This window comes from Bos indicus, chromosome 3 (assembly GCF_029378745.1).
Source record: "Bos indicus isolate NIAB-ARS_2022 breed Sahiwal x Tharparkar chromosome 3, NIAB-ARS_B.indTharparkar_mat_pri_1.0, whole genome shotgun sequence".
NCBI lineage: Eukaryota > Metazoa > Chordata > Mammalia > Artiodactyla > Bovidae > Bos > Bos indicus.
Window position 1 is genome coordinate 53833969 of NC_091762.1, and position 26669 is coordinate 53860637.

Genomic DNA, 26669 nt, shown 5'->3' on the forward strand with positions numbered 1-26669 from the left:
AAAGTGCATCATGCACTAACCCTAATAGATTGTGGTGTCCTGCCTAATCCATCTTAGAACACCAAAACCTCAGCAACAGACATGAAAACCAGAGAGACAGATTCAATATAAACTTAGATGTCAGCTTTTCCCAGTACAGAACAGGGTAAATTATCTCTCTTCTTCCATATACTTATTGAAAACTGTAAATGTTAAGGTTCAGTTTAGTTGCTCAGTCGTATCTGACTCTTTGCGACCCCATGAACCGCAGCACACCAGGCCTCCCTGTCCATCACCAACTCCTGGAGTTTACCCAAACTCATGTTCATTGAGTTGGTGATGCCATCCAGCCATCATCTCATCCTCTGTCGTCCCCTTCTCCTCCTGCCCCCAAGCCTTCCCAGCATCAGGATCTTTTCCAATGAGTCAACTCTTCACATGAGGTGGCCAAAGTATTAGAGTTTCAGCGTCAACATCAGTCCTTCCAGTGAACACCCAGGACTGATCTCCTTTAGGATGGACTGGTTGGATCTCCTTGAAGTCCAAAGGTTAAGGTTAGGAAGTCTCTTTTAGCTCCTGGGAAATGAATATAAGGCTGCTTCTGATGGCAGCTATGACAGTGATGACCCTGGGACTAGTGTCAGAGTCCTGACTCCACAAACACAAGGAAGTCCACTCCAATATTCCTGCTTGGAGCATCCCATGGACAAAGGAGCCTGGCAGGCTACAGTCCATGGAGTTGCAGAGTCAAAAGTGAGGAAGCAACTTGGTATGCACACACGCACGCACATATCGGAAAATGTCGGGAGAACGCTTAGAACTCTAGCTATCCATGACTGAGTAACTGCAGGACCTGAAAGCTTGACCATGAAAACAATTAACTTGGAAACAAGATCAGATGGAAAGCAGGATTTTACACATCAGCTATTGAACATTCAACAAAGAGGAAAAATTCTGCTTGGGAATCTTTATAACCTGATGGCTAACATGGTGTATACGTTACCATTTTGGCATTTTCAGCCTGGAGCAGTTGTTTCACTTTGGTCCTCAGTTTCCAACCTATGAGCTCTAGGATCCTGGCAGAGGTCTGTATACTGAACCCTTGTCTCACTCATACATGGACCACTATTTTACAAATATGGAAGATGCTGTGGTCGTTCTTCATAATACATATCCAGTTAAGTAATACTAAATAGTAACTTTGTCACTAAAAATTAGCAATCATCAGAAACGAGAAGAAAACTCTAAAGAAGCAAAAATCTTTAAAACCTTTTAGTATTAATAAAAGTGTCCCAATTTTTATAAGGATTGAGAACCACTGCTTTAAAGTTCACGATTTCTAACTGAAGACAGTTTGTATTTATAATAGACATGAAGGAAAAAGAGAGAGGGTTTCAAAAAACTGAAAGTCCTAATGTACATTTATCTCCATTCCCCGTCCTCTCCTGACCATAAACTTTCCCTTGGCATTTAACATCAAAGGTAGTTACCCTTTCATTCTTAGTTCACAAGCCATCGCAACCGTTCAAAGATAGAAATGGCAGTGCATTGTGTATTAAGAAAATATACATGTATCATTCCATTCCTCCCTTAAAACAGAAAAGATCACTCAGTTTATTTCTTCTCCCCCATCTTCCACCTTCTCTTCCTTCTCCTGATACTCTGACACAATTCTACAAAGGGGAAGATACAGATCACTACAGATACTCAAAATGTTCAAGAGAAAAAAAATACATATTTTATCCAGCATTTCCCAGCGAAAACATACTCCAAATTTTAATTTATATTCTTCTCAATGTAACATAAAAATCCTAGCTAAAGACAGCCTCAATGTTAAACACTGCAAAAATAAGAAAAATAAACATTTCTGTCTAGGGAGTATTACAAAAATATTTAATACATAAAGTATATATGGATTTGGCCACATCTTTCTATAATATAAGCTTTTCAGTAACTTATCCTGAACTGGGGATAGAGAGGTTAGGGGGCTATGTAAGGTAGTCATAATGTATGTAGGGTAATGGGGTGTGGAGAGAGTTATATACATCGTTTATTAATTTATCATTTCTTTTCTGGGATGTAAACTGTGTCCTAAGGGTAAACCAGAAGTGTTTTTTTATTCTAAGAAGTTAATATATGCTAATCTGACCTTTCAAACTAGGACCTGACAAGATATCTGTAAATTAAAACCTGCCATTAGAATTTTGGCAGCAGAAAGCAAGTCACAATGATACAAACACAGCTAAATCTAGTCACCAACACAGAGGAAGTGTAAATGTAAAAGATGGAAAAAAACAAAACAATAAAACCCCTTAAACTCTGGGTAGAGAGCAATGGGAAAAGACCTAAAGATTTAGGTAAAGTTAATCTCAAGTCAGTGTTTATCAGCTCTCCTTTAGAAAGGTGAAAGATCATCTGAATCATCACTGCCATCTCTGCCTTAGGCAGCAACTTTCCAGATTTCAAGGGAGCCGAGCGTTATAAATCGTTAAGACCCCTGTTCAAGTCCCAGCATGTCCATTTACTACTATGACCATTGACAAGTCACATTTTATCAGCCTCAGTTTCTTCTCTCCATCAAATGGAATAAATGAATCCTGTTTCAGACTGTCAGAAGAAAAAATACATTACAAATGAAATGGAGAAAAATGCTCTCTGTAAACAGAAAATGAGGAGAAGGCAAAGGCACCCCACTCCAGTACTCTTGCCTGGAAAATCCCATGGACAGAGGAGCCTGGTAGGCCACAGTCCATGGGGTCGCTAAGAGTCGGACATGACTGAGTGACTTCACTTTCACTTTTCACTTTCATGCATTGGAGAAGGAAATGGCAACCCACTCCAGTGTTCTTGCCTGGAGAATCCCAGGGACGGGGGAGCCTGGTGGGCTGCCGTCTACGGGGTCACACACAGTCGGACACGACTGAAGTGACTTAGCAGCAGCAGCAAACAGAAAATAGGGGGATTCCCTGGTGACTCAGCAGTAAAGAATCCACCTGCTAATGCAAGACACCTGGGTTTGATTCCTGGGTCAGGAAGATCCTCTGGAGAAGGAAATGGCAACCCACTCCAGTATTCTTGCCTGGGAAATCCCATGGACAGAGGAGTCCATAGGGTCATAAGAATAGGACACGACTTATTGACTAAACAACAACAAACAGAAAATAAGGATCTAAAGGCCACATATTATTATTCCTGGGTTATTATTTAGTTATTATTAAATTCCACTAGAGTGGGAATAAATCCTGTTCCTAAGTAGGGGATAAGTTTGAGAGGTCACAAAGGCTGTTCTATTTTACCTGAAACAGAATGACAGATGCTGAGGAAAGTCCTCAAGTAAATTAATGAACCAGAGGGCTAAGAGTATACCTGGGTATAAAAAATAGAGACAAATGGTTGAACAGGTCTTTCCTTTCAAGAGTCTCTCTTAATGACTTGTTTTCACTTTTAATCTCATGACGCATTTGGCAAGAAGAGGCACAAACACAGACATATGAAAATCAAATTTAAGAAGTCTACATCTATCTAAAAAAAGATAAAATTAATTGCTCAGTGCTCATAGTGTATCTTGGTTACTTAATGCTCACACAGTTATACCAATTACTGATAATATCACAATGCTCAAAGCAGCTGCATTTTAAGAGATTAAAGTTCTGAAGGATTATTGGAATAATGGGATCTTATAATTCAAATTACCTCAATGCTGCTAAAAAGAAAAACAAAGGGGAAGGGAGGGGAAAGTACAAATTTACCAGGCTGAGAAACTACCAAAGATTTTCCTTTCAAAGCAAAATCAATTATGTAATAAATATGTTTTACTATAAAAAATTCAGCATGGAGGGGGGACGGGTATGATGAACATAGAACATCATGAATTTAGGCTTTGCTTTCCGAGGAAGCTCAAGTGCCCAATATGATGAAGGGGCTAAGTGTACACAGTACTGCGATTGTGCATTTTCCCTCCCTGCTACAAAAAGAGACCCCTCTTTGCGGAATTTCCTTTTTCTCCCTCCAGTCATTTGCTTGGATCCCTTCTTCCAAAACAAAGTAAAAGACGATGTCACTGGCTTAACATCATTCAAACATTTAACTTGAGGCTACAATCTTCCTACCAAACTGACTCTCCTCAACCATCACACCTCCCCTGGTGTCCCTCTGCAAGGCTGGAATTCAACCAGACAGATAAATAAAGGCAGGAAAACAAGGCTGGGCTTTCACTGGGGGAGGGGAGGTGGGGAGAAGTCCATCTGATTTAGTCCCTGGAGAGAGGAGCTGCCAGAGAAATGAAGAAGCAGAAAGTCTGTGCAGAAAACCAACTTTTGCTCTAGCATTTTGTTCTTCACCTCTGCACTTCTGAGACGGAGCAAGACAAGCATGTGAATTGTAATTACCTAGTGAATTTGAGAAAACTCATTCTCAGTTTTACTCTGATGAAAAATGGCATTTAATGAATAAAGATGTCAGGCTCCTACCTTTAAAAGTACCTCTGTGTCAGTAAGGGAGCCTGGCTAAGAAACCACGACTGGAGTTAACAAACCAGACACCAGACTAAACATCTCACAACTAGCTGCCCCTCATTCCTGGTCACTACCTTTCCGGTGTGTGTGTGTGCATCACCAATTCCCTTAGGTCCTGACAGTCTGGCTCTCCCAGAATGGAAAGCAAAGAGCCTGGACTCCTCTGTTCCACTGGCTGAAGAAGTAGGATTTCTGAGTCTGGACACCAGGACTCTTGCTTCCCTCTCCACCTCACACATCACCCTCAACTCATCCTCTTTCTCCCCTAGGTCCCCACCCCACCCACTCACAATACTGTTAATAACTCCCGGCCCAGGGAACAAAGTGAAGAACAAAGAGCCGCTGCTTCAGGCGGCAGGAGGAAGACAGGCAAGGGTGGAGAGGGCAGCTAAGGACTCAGGAAGCCTCCCAAGCACAGTCAGTCCTGCCTGGAAAGCTCCCGCCTAGAGTGAGTGGGTGAGGAAGCAGGGTAGGTCCCCGGGCTCCGCGTGCTGCCGCGCGCGTTTGCGCCCGTGTCCATTGCACCCCACAGGCAGCACAGCCACAGAGTTTGGAGAGACCCTCCGAAAAAGCAAGCAGCCAGGGGCGCACAATGTAGAAAATGCACGCGAGTGAGGCTGCAGCACGGAGCTGCAGATCGGCTGAGTGACAGCCCAGCGCCCAGCCCGCGGGCTCACGACCCGGCCTCGCACCTGGACCAGGCGGCCACCCTGCACCCTCAGGGCGCTCTCCTCTCCGGGGACTGGCTGCTGGCGGGCTCCGCGAGCTGGGACCGGCGCGATGCGGCGGGGGCTTCACTCCTCCATCCTGGGACCCGGCAGCACGTTACAGACGGCCGTGCACTTCCTGTCTGAAACACACAGGGGAGAGAAAGAACGGGAGAGATCCGAGCGCTGGCCGAGCGGAGGCAGGGAGGGAGGCAGGCGGGCAGGGAGGGCGGCCGAGGGGGCTGCGGGTTGCATAACCGCCGCCGCCCGCCTCGCACGGTCGGCGGCCCCCAGCACTCTCCTCGGCGGGCGACCCGCCACCCCGGCGGCCCGCGAGGTGGCCGCCCCGCGGCCCGGCCTCCCCCTGCCGGCCGCCTCGCCCGCGGCGCGCTGGCAGCCCTTCCGTTTCCAGCCCCCGCCTGGGTTCTCCTCCCCGCGCTACCTAAGTCAACTCCACGCCGTCCGCCTGCCTGCCTGCCTGCCTAGGGGTTCCTCCTTTCCTCTCCTCTCCTTCCCGCCCCCGGGGCGGGGGTGGGAGTGGGGGGTGGAAATCTGACGAGGGGACGGTATAAAGACCGACAATCCTTACCAGGGGAGAGGAAGCTGGATTTTAAAGTTTAAGAGTCACATCCCCGTATATCTATTCCAGCTCAGCAGCCTAAAGAGCTTCAGGATGGGAAAAGACTTGTCTTGCGCCTGGCTGACTCAAACGGGAGAACGTGCCCGCAGCAGACACGAACTGCCAGAAAAAGAAGGAAAAAAAAAAAAAAGTATTCTGTGTTCCTAGGCTCCCTCTCTACTGAGACCCTTAGCTGCACAGTGCCCTAATATTTATGTATACCAATTCCACATGAAAGATCAGCATATAGTGAAGAATGCATATAGTGCATTCTTCCAAAAAACAAGTATTTCTCTGGGCGTACAAATCACTAAGCAGTTCCCAAATTCTGGGTTTATGTCCATTTTGTTACCCTCCAACTTAGGTGAACCTCAGTTCAGTTCAGTTCAGTGGCTCAGTCGTGTCCGACCCTTTGCAACCCCACAAATCCAGCAGGCCAGGCCTCCCTGTCCATCACAAACTCCCGGAGTTCACTCAGACCTCAGGGTCCTGCTAACAAATTGTTTAAGAATCTGCCATAAGCAGAGTGTGCCCGCTCTAGGAGCGTTCAGTGCCCAGCTTCTGGGCTTGCAAGTGAGAACAATTTCATCCCTACCGTGCTTGCCCTTGCCCAAGAATCCATCAGGTTGCCAGGCACTTAAAGCACTGTCTCTGATCAACAGCTTCTTTTATCATCAAGGTGATGGCTTAAATAAAAGTTATTCTCGCTTCAAAACTCAACATGGAGAATAGTATATAATGAATGATTATTCTACATGAAAAGTTCAATTTTGACTGAAGTAGAAAGAAACTGATGGACATTAAGCTCCTGCTCAGTGTTAGCATCTCATTTTAAACTCCCTTAAATCTTAATATTTCCCAATAGATCTGCAAAAGTCCTATTCTCACATTCCCAATTGAGGAAACTGGGTCAGAAAAGTTAAGTATCTATCCCGATGTCTCAGCTAAAAAGTAGTCAAGTGGAGAGGTCTTTTCTAAGTATAAAGTCTGCGCCACTTCCTCTACACTCTAATTCTCAAAACAATCATGAATTCTCAGGGAAAAATCAAGCCCAGTGACTATCCATGATCCATCCCTTTGTCTCCCACTGAGCCTGCAAGTCCATACTATCACTCCATCACACTAGCTGGGCTCCTTACCCACCTGAATTATATGTACCTTGATGACTCAAGCAAAGGACACTGTGCTCTTTACCATTATCTACCACTGGCTCTGTCAGCCTTTTCAGAACCATTCACTGGCAAAAGTTCAGAAGGTTATGGGACAGCCACTTATATGCCAAGGTACAAAGTCTGCTCAGTTCAGAACCTAATCTGCTGACTAATATTTGTTCCCTGAATTCTTTTACTCTAACTGGGCTCTTTTAAGACGAAGGCAAACAAACACACAAACAAAAACCACACCCACACAAAATGAACAAAACACGCATGAACTCCACTCTTGATGAAATTTGAAATTCTCTCTTTTCATTTCCTTCTGTTTTAGCACTTAGTTCACACTCACCTGTCAATAGCATGCTGCTATTAGCCTCTTGACAAGCCAAGAAAGAGTATGTATTAAAAGGAGATTAAGAATCGTGGCAACAGTGAGACCCCAGACATTTGAGGGGGAGAGTGAGGGAGAAAGTGAGTGCTCTTGTCTTGTCTCCCGTGAACTGTGTCTCATTTGCCCTTCCCTGCCACCTTACTCAGCAGCACAGCCTCTGGGAACTCCAGAGTGGGTAAGTCAAGGCCAAGGACAGTTCAAGTGTGCCAGGAGGGGTTGAGCAGAAGCAGATGCCTTCCCATCCTTCAGGTCCGCACAGTGTCATGAGGGCTAATACTAAAAAACCTCCTGAGGGCTCTTAGCATCCTTTTAGGGTCCAGCTCTGCCTCTGCTGCTGTCATTTTCCTTCTTGAAGTCCCTTGTTTTTCCTGACCTGTCCACTTTTCATTTCTTTTCACAAACTTAATGTTTTGTCCAAAAGCCCTGATATTTCTTTCCCACAAAGTACCCGCTGGGAGAGAAGGGGGACAGAGAGCAGTTAACTCAAATTTCTCTCAATTCTCTCTCATTAAAAAAATAAAAAATGATAATTACTATGTTTTGGATACAATTCTATTTTGAAATACTTTTTGGTATCCCTGCCTTCATTGCTATTATTTATTAATCCAAGAGCCTTGAAGGAAAAACCTCTAAAGAAAAATTAAATTCTTGAGACAAAGCAAAGGAAACATGCTCAAGTCAAGCTGTATGGATCCCAAAGTTCATAGTCTGGATAATGCAAGACTCCTAAGATTGCATCTGTTCCCCACATATATGTATCCTAACCATCACAAGGCCTAAGCATCATATCGCACATTCCCATGGCTCAGCTATTCTCCTGCTCCTTCTGTATTTCATGGAAATTGTTTCTTGTTTGCCACTGTTAAGTAGGGAAAAAAATATTAAAACAACAACCTCATAAAAAGAGGGAAAAATGCTCCTGGGTAGGCACAAATGACACCACAAAAAATAAAACTGATTCTGGAAGAATACTGGAGGTTAATTTTTCAAGTCTCCACTCCCTAAGTACCACAATCCATGGATGAATACAGCAAGGGTGTGAAAGCCATTTTTGAAGCTCCAAATTAAGTGACAAGAGACCGCTTTCCTCAGGACTAACGGGTGTGGAGGGGGAGATGATAAACTCATATCCAAAAATGATGTTCCTTATCTTTCTTCATCTTCAAAGAGGAAGTCCTTACTTTGACAATTAAAAATGTCTGCTATGCGATTTCTCTGTGTGAGGATTCCTGGCCATTATTACAGGATTTTCTGCAAACAAAAAAAGAAACATGACAAGCCATCTGGTTACCTAAGAGATTGCCTGCCTGTACCAGCAGCCTTCACAGTGGCATCCCTGTCTCTGTCTCCACTTCCAGGGTAGCACATGCAACAGGCTCTTCTGGGAAGGAGTTTTTTGGCACTCACACTCACTTCCCGGCCTCTGCAAGACCAGGACCTTGGTTTTCAAGAAAGACGTCTTCAGAGCCAACTGGCTGGCTTGATTGGCATTTACCCACAGAGGGTTATTAGCCATTTTCAAGGAGCCAGAGTATCATTTCCCATGGCAAACATGCAGCAAAAAAAAAAAAAAAAAGTCTGCCTGCAAGATGGTTTAGGCTCCCTTTTGGGCACAGAGTTCCCTGGCTTTAAGGAAGCTGAGAAGGAAAGCATTACCTAGAACACCTGCAGCCTGACTTGGGAGACCCAGCTGCAAGTCAGAAACACAGGCCAGGATGGCTACAGGCCTGAGCTGGTATGTGTACTTCAACACACACACATTTTGAGCAGAATTAGTACTATTTACATAGGACCCACAGGTGCACTGCCTCACTGGATTCTCAGAACTGCCTTTGCAGGGAGGACTCATTACCACCGCGTTAGAAGCAGCAGAGCTCATAGATGTTAAGTCATTTTCTCAAAGCAGTAGGTAATGGAGCCAAAATTCACCCTGGGTCTGTTCTTCCTCTTGAGGAGACATGAGTAGGTGCATTTTGGCTGTGGATTTATTATTCTGTGCTACACATCCTTTCCTCAGAAGACTCTCACTTTTAAAACACAACGTGGAATGTTCTCTCTCAACTACATCCTGTGACTTCATCCCCTTGCCAAGTTTTTTGAAAGTGTAAACTATAAATGTATTCTGCAACGGGCAACTGATTTTTAGCAATATGTCAATATAAATCAGGTTTAATCTGATCTTAGGTTGCAGCTGACAAGTGTTTAATAAAATAATAAAAAAGATCCACTGGTCAAATTGTAATGGACAAAATCTTCATACATTTTTCCAACTTAGAATGCAAATATATATGTAAAGTGGGTCACAATGACTGATGTACTGTGATTTAGTGAGTATAAATATGAAATATTAGCAAGGAACCATGAAGGCTTAGCTTAGATGCAAATACTTGTACATAAGTTAAAGTATTCAAACTGCTCCTGGCACAGACTGTGAGCATGAACAGCCTTGAGTTATTTACTGACTGTTGATCATGATGTGTATTGTGTAGACTAAACAGTGTCCTGTAAGATATTTTTCTTTGGAAGGCATGTTTTGTCTATTCATCTTTTGTAGTGGGTATCTCTGCCTCCTTATTAAAAAAATATTTAAAAAATTCTCTTTGGGCATCCTTTAAAAATAATGTATTAAAGAATCCAACAACTTAAAATAATTCGTCTTAACAGGTCAAATGAATATAGTACTTATTACTAAGACAATAAAGTTCTTAAAAGGATTTTAAAAATACCTAAATATCTGCACAATTACACATTGGGAACTAGCACTAGGTGAGCTGATAGGGAAGAAGTCACACACATCACTGTCTACTGATATATCAATTCTCAACTATCTATTAAAATGGAGCCTTACAAGGTGGCAAAGTTGGACAGTTTCATCTTCATTTCCCTTCCTTTGCCTGTAGTGGCGTGACTAAGGCCAACAGCAGGAAAGAGAAACAAAGTGCCTGGAAAATCCAGAATGTTATTATAAACTTTTGAAAGATTATTCATCAAGTTTTAAACTAAACCTAGCTAAACAAATTCCAACCACTTTACACGTACTGACTCAATTATTCCTGACAACACTTTGAGGCAAGAACTACCATTACCTCCATATTACAAACCAGGAAACAGACAGAGAGCTATTAAATAATTTGCCTAAAGTAATACTACCTAGCAAATACCAGACCATGGGCAGCCTAGCCAGCCAGAGAATCTACCTTTAACCAACACATTTTACAACCAAGGAGACACAATTGGCTTGGACTTGCCTTCTCCAGCCTTAAAGTTCATGGGGAATACTCCCATGATAAGGCAGAAGAAGAGAAGTGAAAGGCTCAGAGGTTTCCTTTCCTGCAGCAAGAATGTAACCACTGGTTAGGCAGGGTCAGGGATATAGCACCTGCTACATGTTGCTGAATAAATGAATCATGGAAAGAAAGGAAAAGATATTTGCAGAACAGTAAAGTTGGGAAGAAGGGCTGCTTCCTTACCCTGACCAGAATCCTGGATTTTAAGGCTCCAGGACTGCCTGCCTCCAACACAACTGAATGAGCAAGGGGAGGGAATGCAGTGCACTCCCCCTGCTTTGATCTTGATGAAGCATTTGATACAGTGTCCCATACAATCAGGATCTCCAAATCAACTGAAACTTAAGTGGCTACCAGATCCACACAGGAGTTAAGCAGGCTGGAAAGAAAAACACCGGTTATATATACCAGTGTGATGAAGAAAAGAACCACAAGGAACAGTATTCAGTTTGTAGTCAAAAGTAACTTAGGAATTGTCCACCCTGTTATAATCAAATTTGCACATACCATTAATTTGGGAGCTGTGAAAAGGGCAAATGAGGGCAAGCCAACTGACTCAGTTAAATTAACAGAGAGGTGAAGAAAAACAAGAAGTTTGGTTTTATTTTTGTGCTCCCTTTAATTTTCAGGGAGGGGCTGAGAGTGCCCATTGGGTAGTAACTGCCTCTGGACCTGAAATGCCAAGACTGAACTAAGTAAAGTAAGCAACAGTAAACTGGATATGTTTAAGATTTTAGGACCTTCCATCTGAATTTCAAAAAGCATGATCCTATTATTGCATGGACCATCAGTAAGGTTCCATGGGAAATGATATTCCTTTCAACGAGAAGACTTTGTTAGCAAAACTCAAAGAAATGAAGGGGCTCAGAGGCTGAATTTAGAGGTCAGATGAAAAAGTCAGTAGTGTATGTATAATCTGGCCCTGCTACAAATATGCCGCTCCGGCAGAAGGTCATGAGAATGGTTTGCAAACACACGGCAGGATAAAGAACAGCGGAGAAGGAAGAGGGAAGAGAGCAAAAAACTTGGACTAACATTATTTTTTTAAGCATAAATTATCATTTCTAATTTTTTTAATGTTGAGAAATTGCTTTTCCCTTGGTAGAACTGTTTGCCTTCCTGGTAGATTTAGAAATCAAGAAACGGAAGTAGGAGAGGTCCAAGACATTTGGGGGGAAAAAAAAGGCCTAATTCACGCTAGGTCCCAGGAAATGCACAAGTGAGCATCATTTCATTCAACTCCTAAGAGACTGAAGAACTGAACTATTAGCTCTGTAGAAACCATGCCCCACACAGTGGACCCCATAGCTCATGAGAGACTGTCAATGAAGGGACAGTCACCAAGGAAATGCTACATGATCCATTTCATTTGAAATTAAAGAAAGGGGTGGGGTAGGGGACTTAACACAAAGGCATGAAGATTAAAGCCATACATAGTGCATTCTCAATATGGGTGGGAAATTTATGTGAAAATGATGACATTCTGAGATTATTTAATATATATACAGAATAACAAGCAAGTGATAAAACCTAAACAGATATTCTCCAAGGTTTGATTACTGGCCCCCTCCTAAGGTTTAAAAATGAGATTGATGACAGGTGATGATATGATGACAAACTCACAATTGGCCTCAGAATAGCTAAAGGCTGCTGCTGCTGCTAAGTTGCTTCAGTCGTGTCTGACTCTGTGCGACCCCATAGACGGCAGCCCATCAAGCTCCCCCATCTCTGGGATTCTCCAGGCAAGAACACTGGAGTGGGTTGCCATTTCCTTCTCCAATGCATGAAAGTGAAAAGTGAAAGTGAAGATGCTCAGTCGTGTCCGACTCTTAGTGACCCCACGGACTGCAGCCTACCAGGCTCCTCCATCCATGGGATTTTCCAGGCAAGAGTACTGGAGTGGGGTGCCATTGCCTTCTCCGAGCTAAAGGCTAGAGGTCCCTTATCTGACTGCACTCAGAATCATCTGCAGGCTTTTAAATACTATGTCTAGGGCAGGAGGGATTGCCAGTAGCATGGGATGTTCCCATTATCTATACATTTAAGAAACTCGCAGGCGACCCTATGTTGTAGTCTGGTTGGGGAACTTTTGCTGCAGACATTCTACTCCCTTCTAGACTCTGCCACCAGAACCAGCCACGATAGAGACTAAATGATTTCCTTTCTCAAGAAGCTTTAATGGAATAACCTTCAAAGGCAACGGAATGAAGTCCAAATTCCTTAGCAGGACACTTGAGGCCCTCTGTGATGTGTCCCAAACTACTTTTCTGCCCTCCTTGGCTCCCACATCCCTCACTCTGTCACTGCACCATTCCGCAAACACATCACATGCTTCTTTTACATCTTTGGCACTCACTGCCCTAATGTTCCCTCAGCTTACCCACCCGTTCCCTACCAGTCACCATCTTTCTCATCATTCAAGTCCGGGCTGCTCAAGTTATTTTTCTCTGTGAAAACTTTTCTGATCTTTCCAGCCAAAATCAGTCTCCCTTTCCTCTGAGCAAATGTCCAAAAAGTGAGCTCGTGCACAAATGACAGCATATACCGCATGCTGCACTGAATGACACTGAACTGCTTGTGGACTGGTCTCCCCCAGAGAGCAGGGCCACGGAGCTCACTCATTTCTCATACCATGGATGAGAGTCAGACAGCTTCAAAGTTTACTTTCTTAGTTACTCACAAGCACTGTAACCATTGGTAGGTTATTTAAACACTATAAGCCTCAATCTTATGATCTTTGAAATGGGAGCCACAAAGAAGGAGCCCTACCTTCACGACTGATTTGAGCATAAAACAAGAAATGTGTTCGGCCCAATGCAGACCACATAAAATGTGCCAAGATGATAGCTGTTAGTATTCTTTATCAACTTTTGTTTCCCTCCCTACTAGAATACATCACAGACACATCACAGAAGAGCTCCAAAAGCATGTGCTTCCACTCAAAAATAAATAAATAAAAAGCATTTGCTTTCAAAGTGATAAACAGTGATTTCTTAAAATTTCTTAAAGCCCTTTCTCCTTGCCCAATTTTGTTATGAAGGGCATTTCATAACATTTCTATTGAGAAGTCATCTCTTAATCCCCTTTCTTTCCTTCAAAAATCAATGTACAAAATTCTAACGAACAAGCCCTGTCTGTCCCTCCTACTCCAGCTTGGCTTTCTGCTTTGAACTACAGTAACTGCCTGCAGCCACAGTGTCGCTGCCCAGAGAAATGCCTGCTTCACCCTCACAACAAACAGCACTTTGTAGGCAAACTGGAGGCGAGCCCAAAGTAGGAGGGGGGAAAACCAAGGAAAAGGAGTTTGGGCCAGAAACTGAGTCGACACCCACATTATCGTCACTCTGGAACACAGGTAAGGAGGGAACAGGAAAGGAGAGAAGCTCAGATCAACGCCAACCTTCCCAATAACTCCCAGGCATCCAGCTCATCACCACCCACCCATGAGGGAGACTCCAAGACTCACAAAGAACACGCTGGTTCCCAAATGCCCAATACACATGGCCACTGTTGTCGGTAAAACATCATCACGTGTAGTATGCAGCTTATCCCACACAATCAATCCTGTTGCTGTTATCAACCTCTCCACCAATTACAGGGGATGAAACCCAAGTCCCAAGAAGTCCAGTCAGTAGGGAAGTGACAGGACCAATACTCAAGTCCTCTAAGCTCCAAACCCTTGGCCCTTCCCACTGTCCTTTATGAAGTGTGAAAACAATTTTTAAAACATTCTCAGAAGCTCACCAAATCCCTAAGTTGTAAAGGTAAGGTAGTTTTTGTCCTCTTAAAAACAATTCTGGTGCAAAGAATGAGGACTGTCACAGCAAGGAGGCCCCACCTGCAGCCCTTAGAGGGATCAATCCGGTGTCTCAGGACAGGACTCCAGGAAGACCCTTTAGTTTCTGTGCCGAGATGGAAAATATCTACTGACCATGCTGTTTGCTCATTTGGTTTGGGGATGAAGTGTTAGGGAAGGAGTATAATTTTTTTTCCTTTTGTTTTAATCAAACCCTGATCTTGATAAAGGTGAAGTGAGGGGGAAAGCAAAAGAAGATTCTAAGACTTACTTGAGATCCTTGACAAGAGAAGAGTACTGGAGTGGGTAGCCTTTCCCTTCTCCAGAGGATCTTCTCCACTCAGGGATTGAACCCAGGTCTCCCACATTGCAGGCGGATTCTTTACCGTCTGAGCCACCAGGGAAGCCCAAGAATACTGGAGTGGGTAGCCTATCCCTTCTCCAGCAGATCTTCCCGAGCCAGGGATCAAACCAGGGTCTCCTGCATTGCAGGCAGATTCTTTACCAGCTGAGCTACCAGGGAAGCCCACGAGAAGAGTACAAGAGGCTGTAATGCAGTCCTCAGACCATGAATGCCTGGGTTCCAATCACAGCTCTGCCACCTCCAGCTCTGAGGTCTTGAGTCCCTTGGCTGCTCCCAGAGATGGGAAAGTGCAGCCAGACGGGGAACTGGGCCTTGCCGTCCTCTGCTACAAAATGGGCTGTTGTGAGCAGTACGTGAGCTAAAAACACATAAAGTGCTCCAACAGTGCCAGGCACGTGTAAGTACAAGCAAGTGCTTCCTATTATTATTTCCAGAATAGATTAGTCTCCATGATTGAGTTCTTTTTTTAAGTGTGTTTTAGAAGGTTAAAGAAGATTTCTTAGACAAGTTGTTAATCCATAATGCCCTAAAACAGCACAAAGATTTATTCACAAGTTTCACTTCCTGACAGGATCCTCCAGGATTTCCATCTGTGGACTAGAGTCCCTGGAAGAACAAACAGTGGAATCTAAAGAATTTTCCTTCTTCCCAGCAACGGTGCAAGTAAATCTGCACCCATTTTTCTCAACACTACAAACAGGCTTCCACACTGAGGAAAAAAACAAGACACTTATAGCATTAAGCTAACTAACGAAGGGGAAAATTTTTAAATTCACTTTATATCTGAAAGCAACCTAAGTGTTAAAAATTTAAAGTTATACTAGTTGAGAAAGACATGGTCCAGATCACGTTGGGATGACAATCCTAAGGACTGGGATAAAACCTGATGAATCAAAAGATTATCTTCCCCATAAAATGTTGGAATTCCAGGAACAATGGGCTATCCCTGGGATGATTGAGGGAAAAAATGATTTTAAAAATCCCCTTTCAGGCTAAAAGTCTAGACTCAGCTAGACACAGAGCTCTGCTAAAAATCACCTCTCTTCTCTCAGAGAGGGCGTATATACAACAGATTAAACAATGGAAGGATTCTTCCCCAAAAGAGCAGATAAAACTTAAAGACAGCAGCACTAGAAGGAAGGGTCACAGCACTGGTCTGGGGTTGTGTCCTGCTCAGGGAAAGAAAGGCTAAAACACAGCCCACACTGGTCTCCAAGCAGCGTGCCTGGTGGAGCAGATGTGGCCCCCGCTGCCACCAACTTCACACGGAAGGGTTGTGGGGGCAGTGTCAAGTGGTGCCAAGCACACCAACTCCCCATGAGCAAAGCAAGCTGGTGTCCAGAGCCATCTCGGAGCTGGAGGCCATCATGCATAACCCCTCAAAACAATGCTGTGCTCTGGAGAGGGGCAGGGAAGAGTCTTGGTTTGTACAACGGAAACATTTTCAATTTTCCTGGTTTACTTTATGATGCCAGCTGTTCTATCCCCCTTCCTTTCCTCACTCTATATTCTCCTTTCATTTACACTCCAATTCTCCTTCTGCAGAAGCCACGAGTTGACGTGCACACGAGGGATGGCAAGACAATAGCCCCCGCCTACCCACAGAGGTTCTGCACTGCTTCTAAATGTGTATCAGATCACAATTTTCCCTTCTCAGGTAAGGCCTCCTCTTTCTCATTTCTCTCCTATTACCCCCCAAATCAATTCTAAGATACAAAGAAATCTTCCTCTTCTCTTCTGGGATAGATGATCTTTCTTCACCTCCAGCGGCTCTTACTCTGTGTTCGGTATTTCTAGGGCCACTTGCCTCCCACAGCTGTATCTTCTACCTGCTTTGCTCCCGTACTCTACATATTTCTCCCTCAATCATTACTCCTTAGAAGGAAAACCCCATCAAATACATCTACTCTGGATATAATAAATCAAATTTAAAGAGCAGAAATTATTACATTGACAAGTATGGGGATTTTGGTTTGCTTTGTTCTGCTTTCTGTGTGTGTGGGGGGGGGTGGAAGGCGGGGGCAGGGGGTTACACAAAACAATGACATCAAGTTTTCATTTGTTTCAACTTTTTAAAAGTGTATTATGCTTTTTGTTGAATCCTCTGCTTCCATTTACCTGGCCACTAAAGAGCTATCTATCTCTAAGGGCCTAAGATCACAGGCTCTATCCAACCCACAAAGCTATTTTATTGGGTCTGCAGGAAGTTCTTTTTCAAATGTTGAGCTTAGCCAATCTTTCAAAATCAGGAGATTTTTAAGTAATCCAGATTTCTGGCTTCCAGTGAAGATCTGTCAAGACTGGCCCACATTCTCATATGGCAACAGTTGGCTGCTGAATAGACTGGCTGAACAGGACCCCCTTTACAGGACCTGCATTTTCTGGTTCAGTCCAGGCCTGCCCCCACTCCCCCACCCCCATCACTCTACCCTGAGGTGAATACCAAGTGCCTAAGTCATCTCACGTGAGGCCCACTTCAGGCAGTGTTTGGTATATGCCTAAGACCATAGCTAATATCCAACTCCAACTCTCTCTCTGGTTAGCGCAGAACTTACAGGGGTAATTAGAAAGTTTCTCCTTGGTACAGAATTTTCCAGGTATAATTCATAAGGAAAAGAACTTACAACTAAGTAAAAAGGAAAATGTCCCATAGTAAAGAAATACTTGATAAGCACTAAGTTAAAGAGAAAGGCTGTATGTGTGGTGTGTGCATGTAGGAAGAGGATTTGTTGTGTAAGCTGTGTAACACTGCAGACCATTTTACAATTTGTACTTTATTATTAGCTAAACATTAATATGAAAAATAAAACCATTAAAGTAGAAACTCAGAGTGAATTCACTCCACTGAAATGACTATACTTGAACATAATAAATCTATGAATGAAACAGACTATATATATATCACATAAATATATGGATATTTATTGATTCATTATTAACTCAGAGGATATGGGTATGATTGTCTTTAATTGCATATACTTGTGATAGCATTTATTCAGCAAACCTTTGCACAACACACCTTCCAAACAGTAGCTACATCCTTTTACATTTATGTACAATAGTCCTGTAGAGTCAGATCTAATTAGGGGGAGGGCACTGGTGTGCTATTACAAGTGGCATTCTATTACCAATATTGATGATAAAAGAGAACAGGGCTAGAGAAAGCACCAAAACAAGTGATTTTAAATTACCCTCTCAATTCCAGGATCAACTTTCATTCAAGTCATTTTACTGACAGGCTGGTATTTCTAAAACCACTGTGTTGATGAGAACTCTGGCCTGCACAACAGGGTAGCTCACAGCTCCCCTCTTCTCAGCTGTGTGCCCGTGCTTCAGATATGGTCCATAAACAAGGAGCAGGAACCAGACGAGCTGGAAGGTCTCTTTACGACTCAAAATCGGATTCTCTTTTTTAACAGAAACATTATTATAAAATGAAGAAAAACAAACCTAAGAGAAATGAGAGGAACGCTGTACGTAAGAGAATGAGCTTTGAAATAAAGACTAGTTTCAAATTCCACTTGCCCCACTTCTTGTGATTTTTTTTTTTTTTTTGGGGGGGAAAATCACATAACCTCTCATGCTTCAGTTACCTCATCCCTAAAGTGGAAACAAGTCCATCTTCCACTCAGGACTGTTTTGCAGATTAAATGAGAATGCATGTAAATTCCAGGGCATGGGTTTGGAATTATCAGTAAATGCCTAATAAATGATGGTTGTTATTACCTAGGAGTATTCCATAAACTCTTGACCTAAGTTTAAAAAACTAGTTATAGATGATAATAAACTGATCTTAAAAGCTTATGAAGTAGGGTATTATTACAAGAATCACAGGGGTCATTTTCGAAAGAATTTGAGTATTTAAACATTTCTTAGAACTGGATTGGGAACAACCTGTAAAGAGAATGTGACTGATGGTACTTCACACCCAATGTGAAGAGCATGAATGTGTCTGGTCTCCGTTGAGTGAGCTCGGCAGAGGCAGCTTCCTGGAGGCTGACACCCTTGAGGGAAGGGCTGTCTACACTTCTCCTTCCTCCTCCCAGATTTGTAGACTTCACTGCAGTCTTGGTGATCTGTTGATGCTGAGATTTAGCAATGGGATTTATGGGTTGCTGTGGAAGTGAAGTCTTTTCTGGCGAAGTTCCTAACTATTACCAGCAAGCAGAGAAGGAAAGTAAAAAAGCTTTTTAAGAAATGTTTACGATAGAACTGAACATCAATATGTGTGCTCTTTTCCCAATAGCAGGTGTTAAGAGGAGGAAACGGACATCTCAAACATCTCAGGAAGGCAGTAATTCCCAGACTTTTGATATCACAGACTAGTAAAATTTCAAAAGAAGACTGTCATAAAATTGCCAGATTTTAGAAGAAATAATACCAAAAACAAATCATCACCAGTCTTTCATAACCTATCAAAGTAAGCAAGATATCCCAACCAAGATTTTTTTAAAAATCCTTTCAACTAAATAAACTTAGCACTAAAATTAAAACTGAAAAGCCTGCTGCATTGTCTCTATTCTTATTTTTCCACAGGCTGGTGTAACTGTCACTATGCATTCAGAATGGACCACACAATGGTCCCCTCACGCCATCCAGTCCAGGATGTAGTATCTCATGCAGCACCAAGGGCCACACAGTGGACCATCTGCTGTCTTGGTCATCATCTTCGAAGGACACAAATGTATCCTTAAAGCTCCTTGTTTAACTTAACTACCAACTGTGTGCTTGTCAGCCACTAATGTTTCAAAGCTTCTCTAAGGTGTCAATACCCACCCTTTCTGTACAACTATGCAAGACGCTGGCTCTCAGTCTTGGCTTCACACCAGAATCACTTTGGAGTGATTTGGAGTATGTCATTGGTATAGTGTCACACTTACCAGATTTCACATATCTTCAACAAGAAGACATTAGGAAATCACCATTCTTGGATGTCTCTTGAAGCAGACAGGACAGAAATCCTAGGTAACTTAATGCCAGGTTATGCAATTGAAACTTCACTCCCAGAGACTCTGACCCAAAAGATGTAGGGAAAGGTCTGGGCTCATGTAACTTTAAAACATTTCCCAGACTGATTCTGATGCCAGCCAGGACTAAGCAAAGCTTTTTACATTCTTTCCTGAATTTATGTCTTATAAGGCTTTAAGGAATGCACCTCTTCATGTACTCCTTCAGGTATCAAATATCAACGCAGGGCCTGCTGTGGCAGGCGGGGGGGGGGCACCAGGAAATCAGTGGCGCACAAGACAGATACATCTCTGCCTTCACCACACTGACAGCACCGGAGCAGGGAGACAAGGAAGCTGCCGACTGAAATAGTACATGGGACGAGGGGGAACAATCCAAGTTTCCTCTGTCCCTCTCCTAGCGGTTTCATGGGCGTCAGAATCATCTCCTCCTGGCTGTCTTCTGTCTTCTTTCCAGATACTAGAAACTATATTTTTTATCAGAAAAACAGATGGGCAAGGCTCTGTCCTCATGGAGCTTACATTCTGTCAGGACTGTCTACTATTTCTAGGTATATTACATTGGTCATTCCAGCTCTGGTGTCTCACCTAAAGTCAGATGCCCATGCTTTGAACAAAGCACAGTAGAAATTCAATTATGACTATGTTTTCTGTTTTGTTGCCAAAATCTTTTTGATGAAGCTTAGCATTTCGCGTCCTTTTTAATCTGCAACAAGTTGGGAAAACACTGTAAAAATATTTTTGAAGCCCTTTCCTGGATCTTCCCACCAAAAACCATCTTATGACAACTCTGTAATTCCCCCCTTAATACCTGACCTCATATTTGCCCACAAAGAAACACACCTGCAAATCTTCTGATGACTAACATATCCTGGTGCAGTTTCCCTGGAATAAATCCCCGTTGGTTAGCTATTTCATAATTCAGAAGAGCGCGCTGTCATCTGTAAACCTAGAAACTCCACTGTGTATTCCTTCTTTTGGATCAATTATGTAAATAAGTCCTAAGGGACCCCACTGTTTACTCACCTCCAAGCAGAGTAATCTTTATCCTTAGCCTGTATCTGTGGTCTTTCATGCAGGTCGATTCTAATGCCTGCTCCATGACTGTGTGTGTAACCTGCCACTAATCACATCACCTCCTGAGGCCTCAATTTCCTCTTCTACCACATTCAAGCACTGATCATTCCCATCTATTAAAAATTCTCTCCTTCTACACAAAAATGATACACTGCACACTTAATTCCAAGGTGACTTCAACTTTGATACAGCCTTTGAAAGTGTAAAAGGACAATTTCTAAGGATTTTCAAATATGTCCCCACTCAAGAAATCTCTTAAATTCACAAAACACTAGTTCTTATAGAAACAGTTTCATCTCCAGAGAATACAGACAGGTTCCCCATGTGGGCCACACACAGAAGTGAGAGCGAGCAGACTGCACCACCTGGGCAGTCTGCAGGTGGACTGGGCGCAATGGACATTCCTAACAAAAGAGGTTACATGTGTTGGCTATGAGATCTGGAATCTTGTTCTAGCACTCTCAACACTACTGGATGGTGACTACCTGAATCAAGTAATTTATTTAAATCAAGTAATTTATTTAAATCAAGTAATTTATTTAAATCTAGTGTGCTGGGCAGATCTAGAACATTTGGATAACCTGGCATTAAGTTACCTAGGATTTCTGTCCTGTCTGCTTCAAAAGACATCCAAGAATGGCGATTTCCTAATGTCTTCTCGTTGAAGATATGTGAAATCTGGTAAGTGTGACACTACACCAATGACATACTAAAGCTCAGTTCTAGCAGAAAGGCCTGTCTCTAAGACCCCACCTCTCTCTCCTTCCCCAAAAGTAAATCTGTCACTAATTAAGTATTTCAGGCATTCTAGCAAAAAAAAAAAAAAAGAAGAAGAAGAAGAAGAAGAAGAAGGAAAAAAAGCTTGAGTGGGAACAAACCTCATACATGGTTTCTGCCAATACCAGTTATTACCCTATTTACTTCTTCACAAATTTCAAAAGCAACTCTGATTTGGCAAGCTTCAGATTTGCACAGAACATTGGCAATTCTCTTCCAGATGTCTAAATAGAATTACAAAGACCCCAGAGGATGGAGTACGGATTTCAGAAGCTTGCAACAGACTCAAATTATATCAAAAGGGCACTTCAGGTGCAACATTAGCAACAACTGAACTCACTGTAGCTTGGCCACAAACACAAATTTCTCAGATGCCCTAAGCTCGGGGTTCATCAACCCCTGGAATTCCCCTCCATCACCCAGAACTCCCAGCTTTCAGATAGGACAAGCAGCGCCAAACAAAGTACTGCATTTCATGAAGTATTAATATTAAGTGACTACAAAGCTTTTGGCAGAGTCATCCTCCACTCCTCTCTCATATGATTAGAAAGCAGAATTAAGATTTTGAAATCTCAAAAGACTTGAAGACTGGACCAAAATAAATAGGACAGTACTGAAGAGGGACAAAACAAAAAACACCCACTCAGCTTCACACACACACACACACACTTGCACAATGAACACAGGATGCAACAGCTAATATGACAAATACCTGGGAGTTCTGACTGTCCAGACCCTAAACACGAGTCTGTGCTGGGGCGTTTCGTAAGCTTAAGCTGCAAAAAGTAGATGTTTGTGCCTTGATCTCAGGAAACAGCTGTCCTACTGTACTCTTTGCAGACCAGGTCAGGTCTCCACTACCGTATTCAATTTCAGTCACCATGCTGCTGCTAAATCGCTTCAGTCGTGTCCGACTCTGTGCGACCCCATAGACGGCAGCCCACCAGGCTCCGCCGTCCCTGGGATTCTCTGGGCAAGAACACTGGAGTGGGTTGCCATTTCCTTCTCCAATTCAGTCACCATAACTCTCCATAAAAGATGCTGACAAACTCAGGAGGCAGAAACCATGTCCCATGTAGAACTGTGAAAAGAATTAGGACTATTTTGCTTTGAGAAAAGTTAATCCGCTGGAGTGGCAAGAAGGAAACGTTATTCTGTGTTTGCGCCTTCGCAGGACTGTCTGAGGAGGTAGGTCGTTCCAGAGGAATGGAATCAACAGAACAAAGTTTCAGGGAGGCAGTCATCAGCTAATGATCATACACACAGTCCAAAGGTAGGATGGCATGTCTTTGTAAGTAGAGAGATCCCTGTATCTGGCGGTGTTTAAACAGATGCTGCCTTACAAGTACGAGTTTACTAAAGAAGTTAGACCAAGACTTCTCTAAAATGCCTAGTCTAATTCTGTGACTTCCCCATCTGCCAGGATCTCTCAAAAATGCCTTTTTCTCTGATTAGAATTTGCCCAGATTCTAATCCCTTCAGGCCTGAGTGTTGCAGAAGTCCCCTCGATTGGCTTCCCAACTCACGATCCTTCCTCACTTTTCAAAACCACCTCCTTCGAGGCCTGTTCTCAGATGTCACTTCACAGTGGCTTCTACCTTCCCTATCTAGGCAGAGTGTCTCAACTTTGGCACTACTGACATTTTGGAGGGGACTGTTCTTGGTAGTGGGGAACATCCTGCACATTGCAGGATGTTTAGCAAGATTCAGGGTCTCTGCTCACTAGGTGTCAGTAATGCCTGCCTCCTAGCTAGGACAAGCAAAACTACAACCGTGTCCGGATATCCCAAATGTCTGCTGGGAGGCAAAGTAACCCCCTGTTGAGAACCACACTTCTTGAAGCAAATAATTAACACCACTGACTTGTGGTTCAAGTCTTCTACGAACTACATCCTCTCTACCTCCCTTCATCAGACATGTTCTCTGTCCCAGCCAGGCAAACCTATTTTTGACCCATGACACACCTCAAAGCTTCCCCTAACACATGTGCCCTCCCTCTTCCACAATGCACAAACACTCCCAGCTGGCTCCAAATACTCTTTCCATCCCGTATTCCTCGGCCTCCTAAACAAATGCCACCCCTTGCTTCTGGTGGTGGTCTCACATGGACTGTCTTACTTGCTTTCTATTAGTACAAGAATCCTCTCCTTCTTGACTAAGGCACCCCAACACCCACTCAGGTTCTCTGCTTCCTGCTGGTACTCAATAAATATTGGCTGGATTTTTCAAAATGTCAATATCAGCTTCAATGATACATGAAAAACAGGTGAAATCCCTTACCAACTGCCATTTCAAGAACATATGTGATCAGGAGCACATGGGTTTGACAAAACTTTCATGTTTTCACAGTTAGTGCCAATTTAATACCTATAGTACTGAGACTGAATCAAGTCTGACTTCCAAAATACAGCTATCAAAATAATTGTACTATTGGGACATTAAACACAGCAAACTTTTTAAAAATCAAAAAAAAGTTCTGAACAATGTAAAAACTAGGAGGAAAAGGTCAAGTTTTGACCAAGTTTTTAAAATTCTGTAAACCTTGGCTGAAAGAGAAAGATACGAATATGGCTCAATACTCTAACTGTTGCATCATACACTGCTCCACAGGATCATTAAGAGAATGGGGGACTGGGTCATGTAAGGACATCTTCCTCTCTAATGTGTTAGGTTTTCATCAACAAAGTACACACTCAGACGCCCTCAATAGAAATGAGACAAATCTAAGATAAAATGTTCAAATATATAAATAAACCATGCCAATTCAAGATTTTGGATTGCCTTTTTCCCAGCTCCATGGATTACCTAATCACTTCATGGGCAGCTCCCTTACCAACCGACAGAGACCAAAGACTTTGTCGGCACCTTATTCTACCTGATTTTTATCTCCGGATCCTTCCTATCTCGTTCTTGTATTCTAACAGGGTTTTAGTCAGTGGGTGTAGAAGACAGGAAAAGAGAGGATTCTCACCCTGTGCTAGCTGATGGGAGGTGTCTGGTCAGTATTAACGAGATGTAAAAATAAATGCTTCCTGAAGACGCCATTTATTGGGTATGGTGAGAGTTCTTCCCACAGGTCTGTACCATGAAGAAGCCCCAGAACCCAGGAGGGGAAGGTCTGAATCACAGTCATTCTTGGCACTTGGAAGCGCCCTCTGGTTGTTTATGCGGTAAACAGCCCTCCCTAGAACTGCAGACGGGAATTCCCTGGCTGCCCAGACTCTTCCGACCTCCAGCACAGAACACGTAATAGGTGCTCAATAAACGCAGCCGGACTAGAATTTTATTAGCAAAGCTGCTAAAGAAAAGTTTCCAGAAGTCAGCTCTCTCTTTACTCCTGAATCTCTTTCAAAATATGTCCTCAAACCTTTCTTTGCCCAACAAGAAATATTTTTTTTCCTAAGTCAAAGAGAAGGAAAGGAGGAAATCTGCGAAACAGAAGAAGTGATACATGAGTTCAAGGGGCTCAAGTTGGGCCCCAAGGTCGGCTAGGACTCCCCAGTACCTATTCGCCCTCCTTCTGCCCACCTCCTGAATACTCCACATTCTCACCTTTGCACTTTTTCTTTCCTGAAACCCCACCTCCCCACCTTCTGACACAGACACCCCAACTGCGTATCCAAGTGGGGCCGCACACCCCACCTCTCCAGCAGGGACCTACCTCTCCTCCCCTCGACCTGGGGCAGTTCTTCTTTACTGCAGCTGGCTTTTTAAGAAACTAAAAAAACTCATCTCTTTATCCGTGAGGGATACCCCCAAATAAAGGGGGAGAGAAACAGGAAGGCCCCTATGAACCCTCCAGTCAGCGGAGGTGTGATTCTCTGAGCAGCCACCCCCAATCCTCCTCCTTTCCAAGCCCCTGGAAGGGATTCGCGCAGAAGTCCGGCTCCCAAGTGCCCACGCTTCCAAACAAGCTAGAAGCGGATTATACCGGTACCCAACCCGGAGATGGCCCGCGGCGGGCTGGGTGCACCTGCGGGCCCCCGGCTCCCTCCCCCTCGCGCTGGGGGCGGGGCGCGCCCTCACTTCCCAGCCCAGCCCACCCCGCGCGGGAAGGAGGCGGGAGGAGAGGCGTTTCTGGAGAAGTTGAAGGGCTCACCTTCTGGGCAGCGGGCCAACGAGGCCAGACACCGAACACCCACCTCCGGGAAGAATCAGCGGAGCCGTAACCGGGTCTCCCCGCCCTTCCGATGGGGCGGAGGGAGGCGAGAGAAGGGAGCGCGCGTGGCGGGGAGCCGGAGAGAGGCGGTCGCAGGCCGGCACGGTCCTCTCACGGGGCCCACTCCGCGGCCCCGGCGCCCGCCGCTCAAATTGCCGAAAGCGGAAGGATCTTCGGGGACGAAGCTAGCGCTCGGCCCGGCCCGCTTGCCGCCCGCGTGCCCCAGCCCGCGAGGTCCCAGCCACAGCCTCCGCTCGGGCCGCGGCGCCGCGGGGCAGGTCGCCGGCGCCGGGGTGGCGCGTGTCGGCTGCGGCGCGGCTCCACCGGCACAGTCCCCGGCCCCTGCCCGGGAGAGGCGCGCACCAACCTTGGGGGGGCAGCCCGGGCAGCTTTGGCCGCCTAGCCCTGGCTTAGGCGGAGGCGAGAGGTGGCGGCATCACCTGCGGCGTGCGGCTACTGCTGCTCCCGGACGCGCCGGGGCGGCGGAGGCGCGCGGCGCCCTGCACCCTGCTCCCGCGGCCCCGCCCGCGGCTGCCACTTCGAAGCGCGGCGGAGGAGCCGGGGCACCACGGGCGGCGGCAGCGGCGGCGACGGGAGCAGCAGCACATGACTCTGTAACGGGGGGAATTAGACAAAGCGTAACATGGACTCCGGGCCCGTGCAGGCGCTGCAGCTTCGGGACCAACCGCAGCCGGCGAGCGCCGCCACTGGCTCGGCCGCAGCCAATGGGGGCGGGCCCGGGCCTCCATGTGATGGCGAGCTCTCTTCCCCCGCGGCTCTCCGGTGCCTGCCGGGGATCGGGGCGCTTCCGCCGCCGTGCGGGCTGACCGGAGGGGAGGGGTGGTGAGTTCGGAGGCCCGGGGTCGGGCACTGGCGGC

General features: G+C 44.6%; 1 protein-coding gene across 9 annotated transcripts in view; it reads right to left on the reverse strand.

The window, feature by feature from the left end:
* Positions 1-26294, reverse strand: part of LRRC8D (leucine rich repeat containing 8 VRAC subunit D) — a 131193-nt gene extending 104899 nt beyond the window's left edge. Inside the window, exons 1-2 of one of the 9 annotated variants that reach the window (XM_070786154.1) lie at positions 26159-26294; positions 5186-5343 (exon numbers count right to left, since the gene is read on the reverse strand). The gene's annotated coding sequence lies outside the window, so the exon portion shown is untranslated. Of the gene's footprint in view, positions 1-5185; positions 5344-5789; positions 5940-25293; positions 25690-25731; positions 25904-26158 lie in introns of those variants that run through there. The other 8 variants (XM_019957103.2, XM_019957100.2, XM_019957101.2 and 5 more) reach the window with 8 other exon arrangements.
* Between the last annotated feature and the right edge of the window lie 375 nt (positions 26295-26669).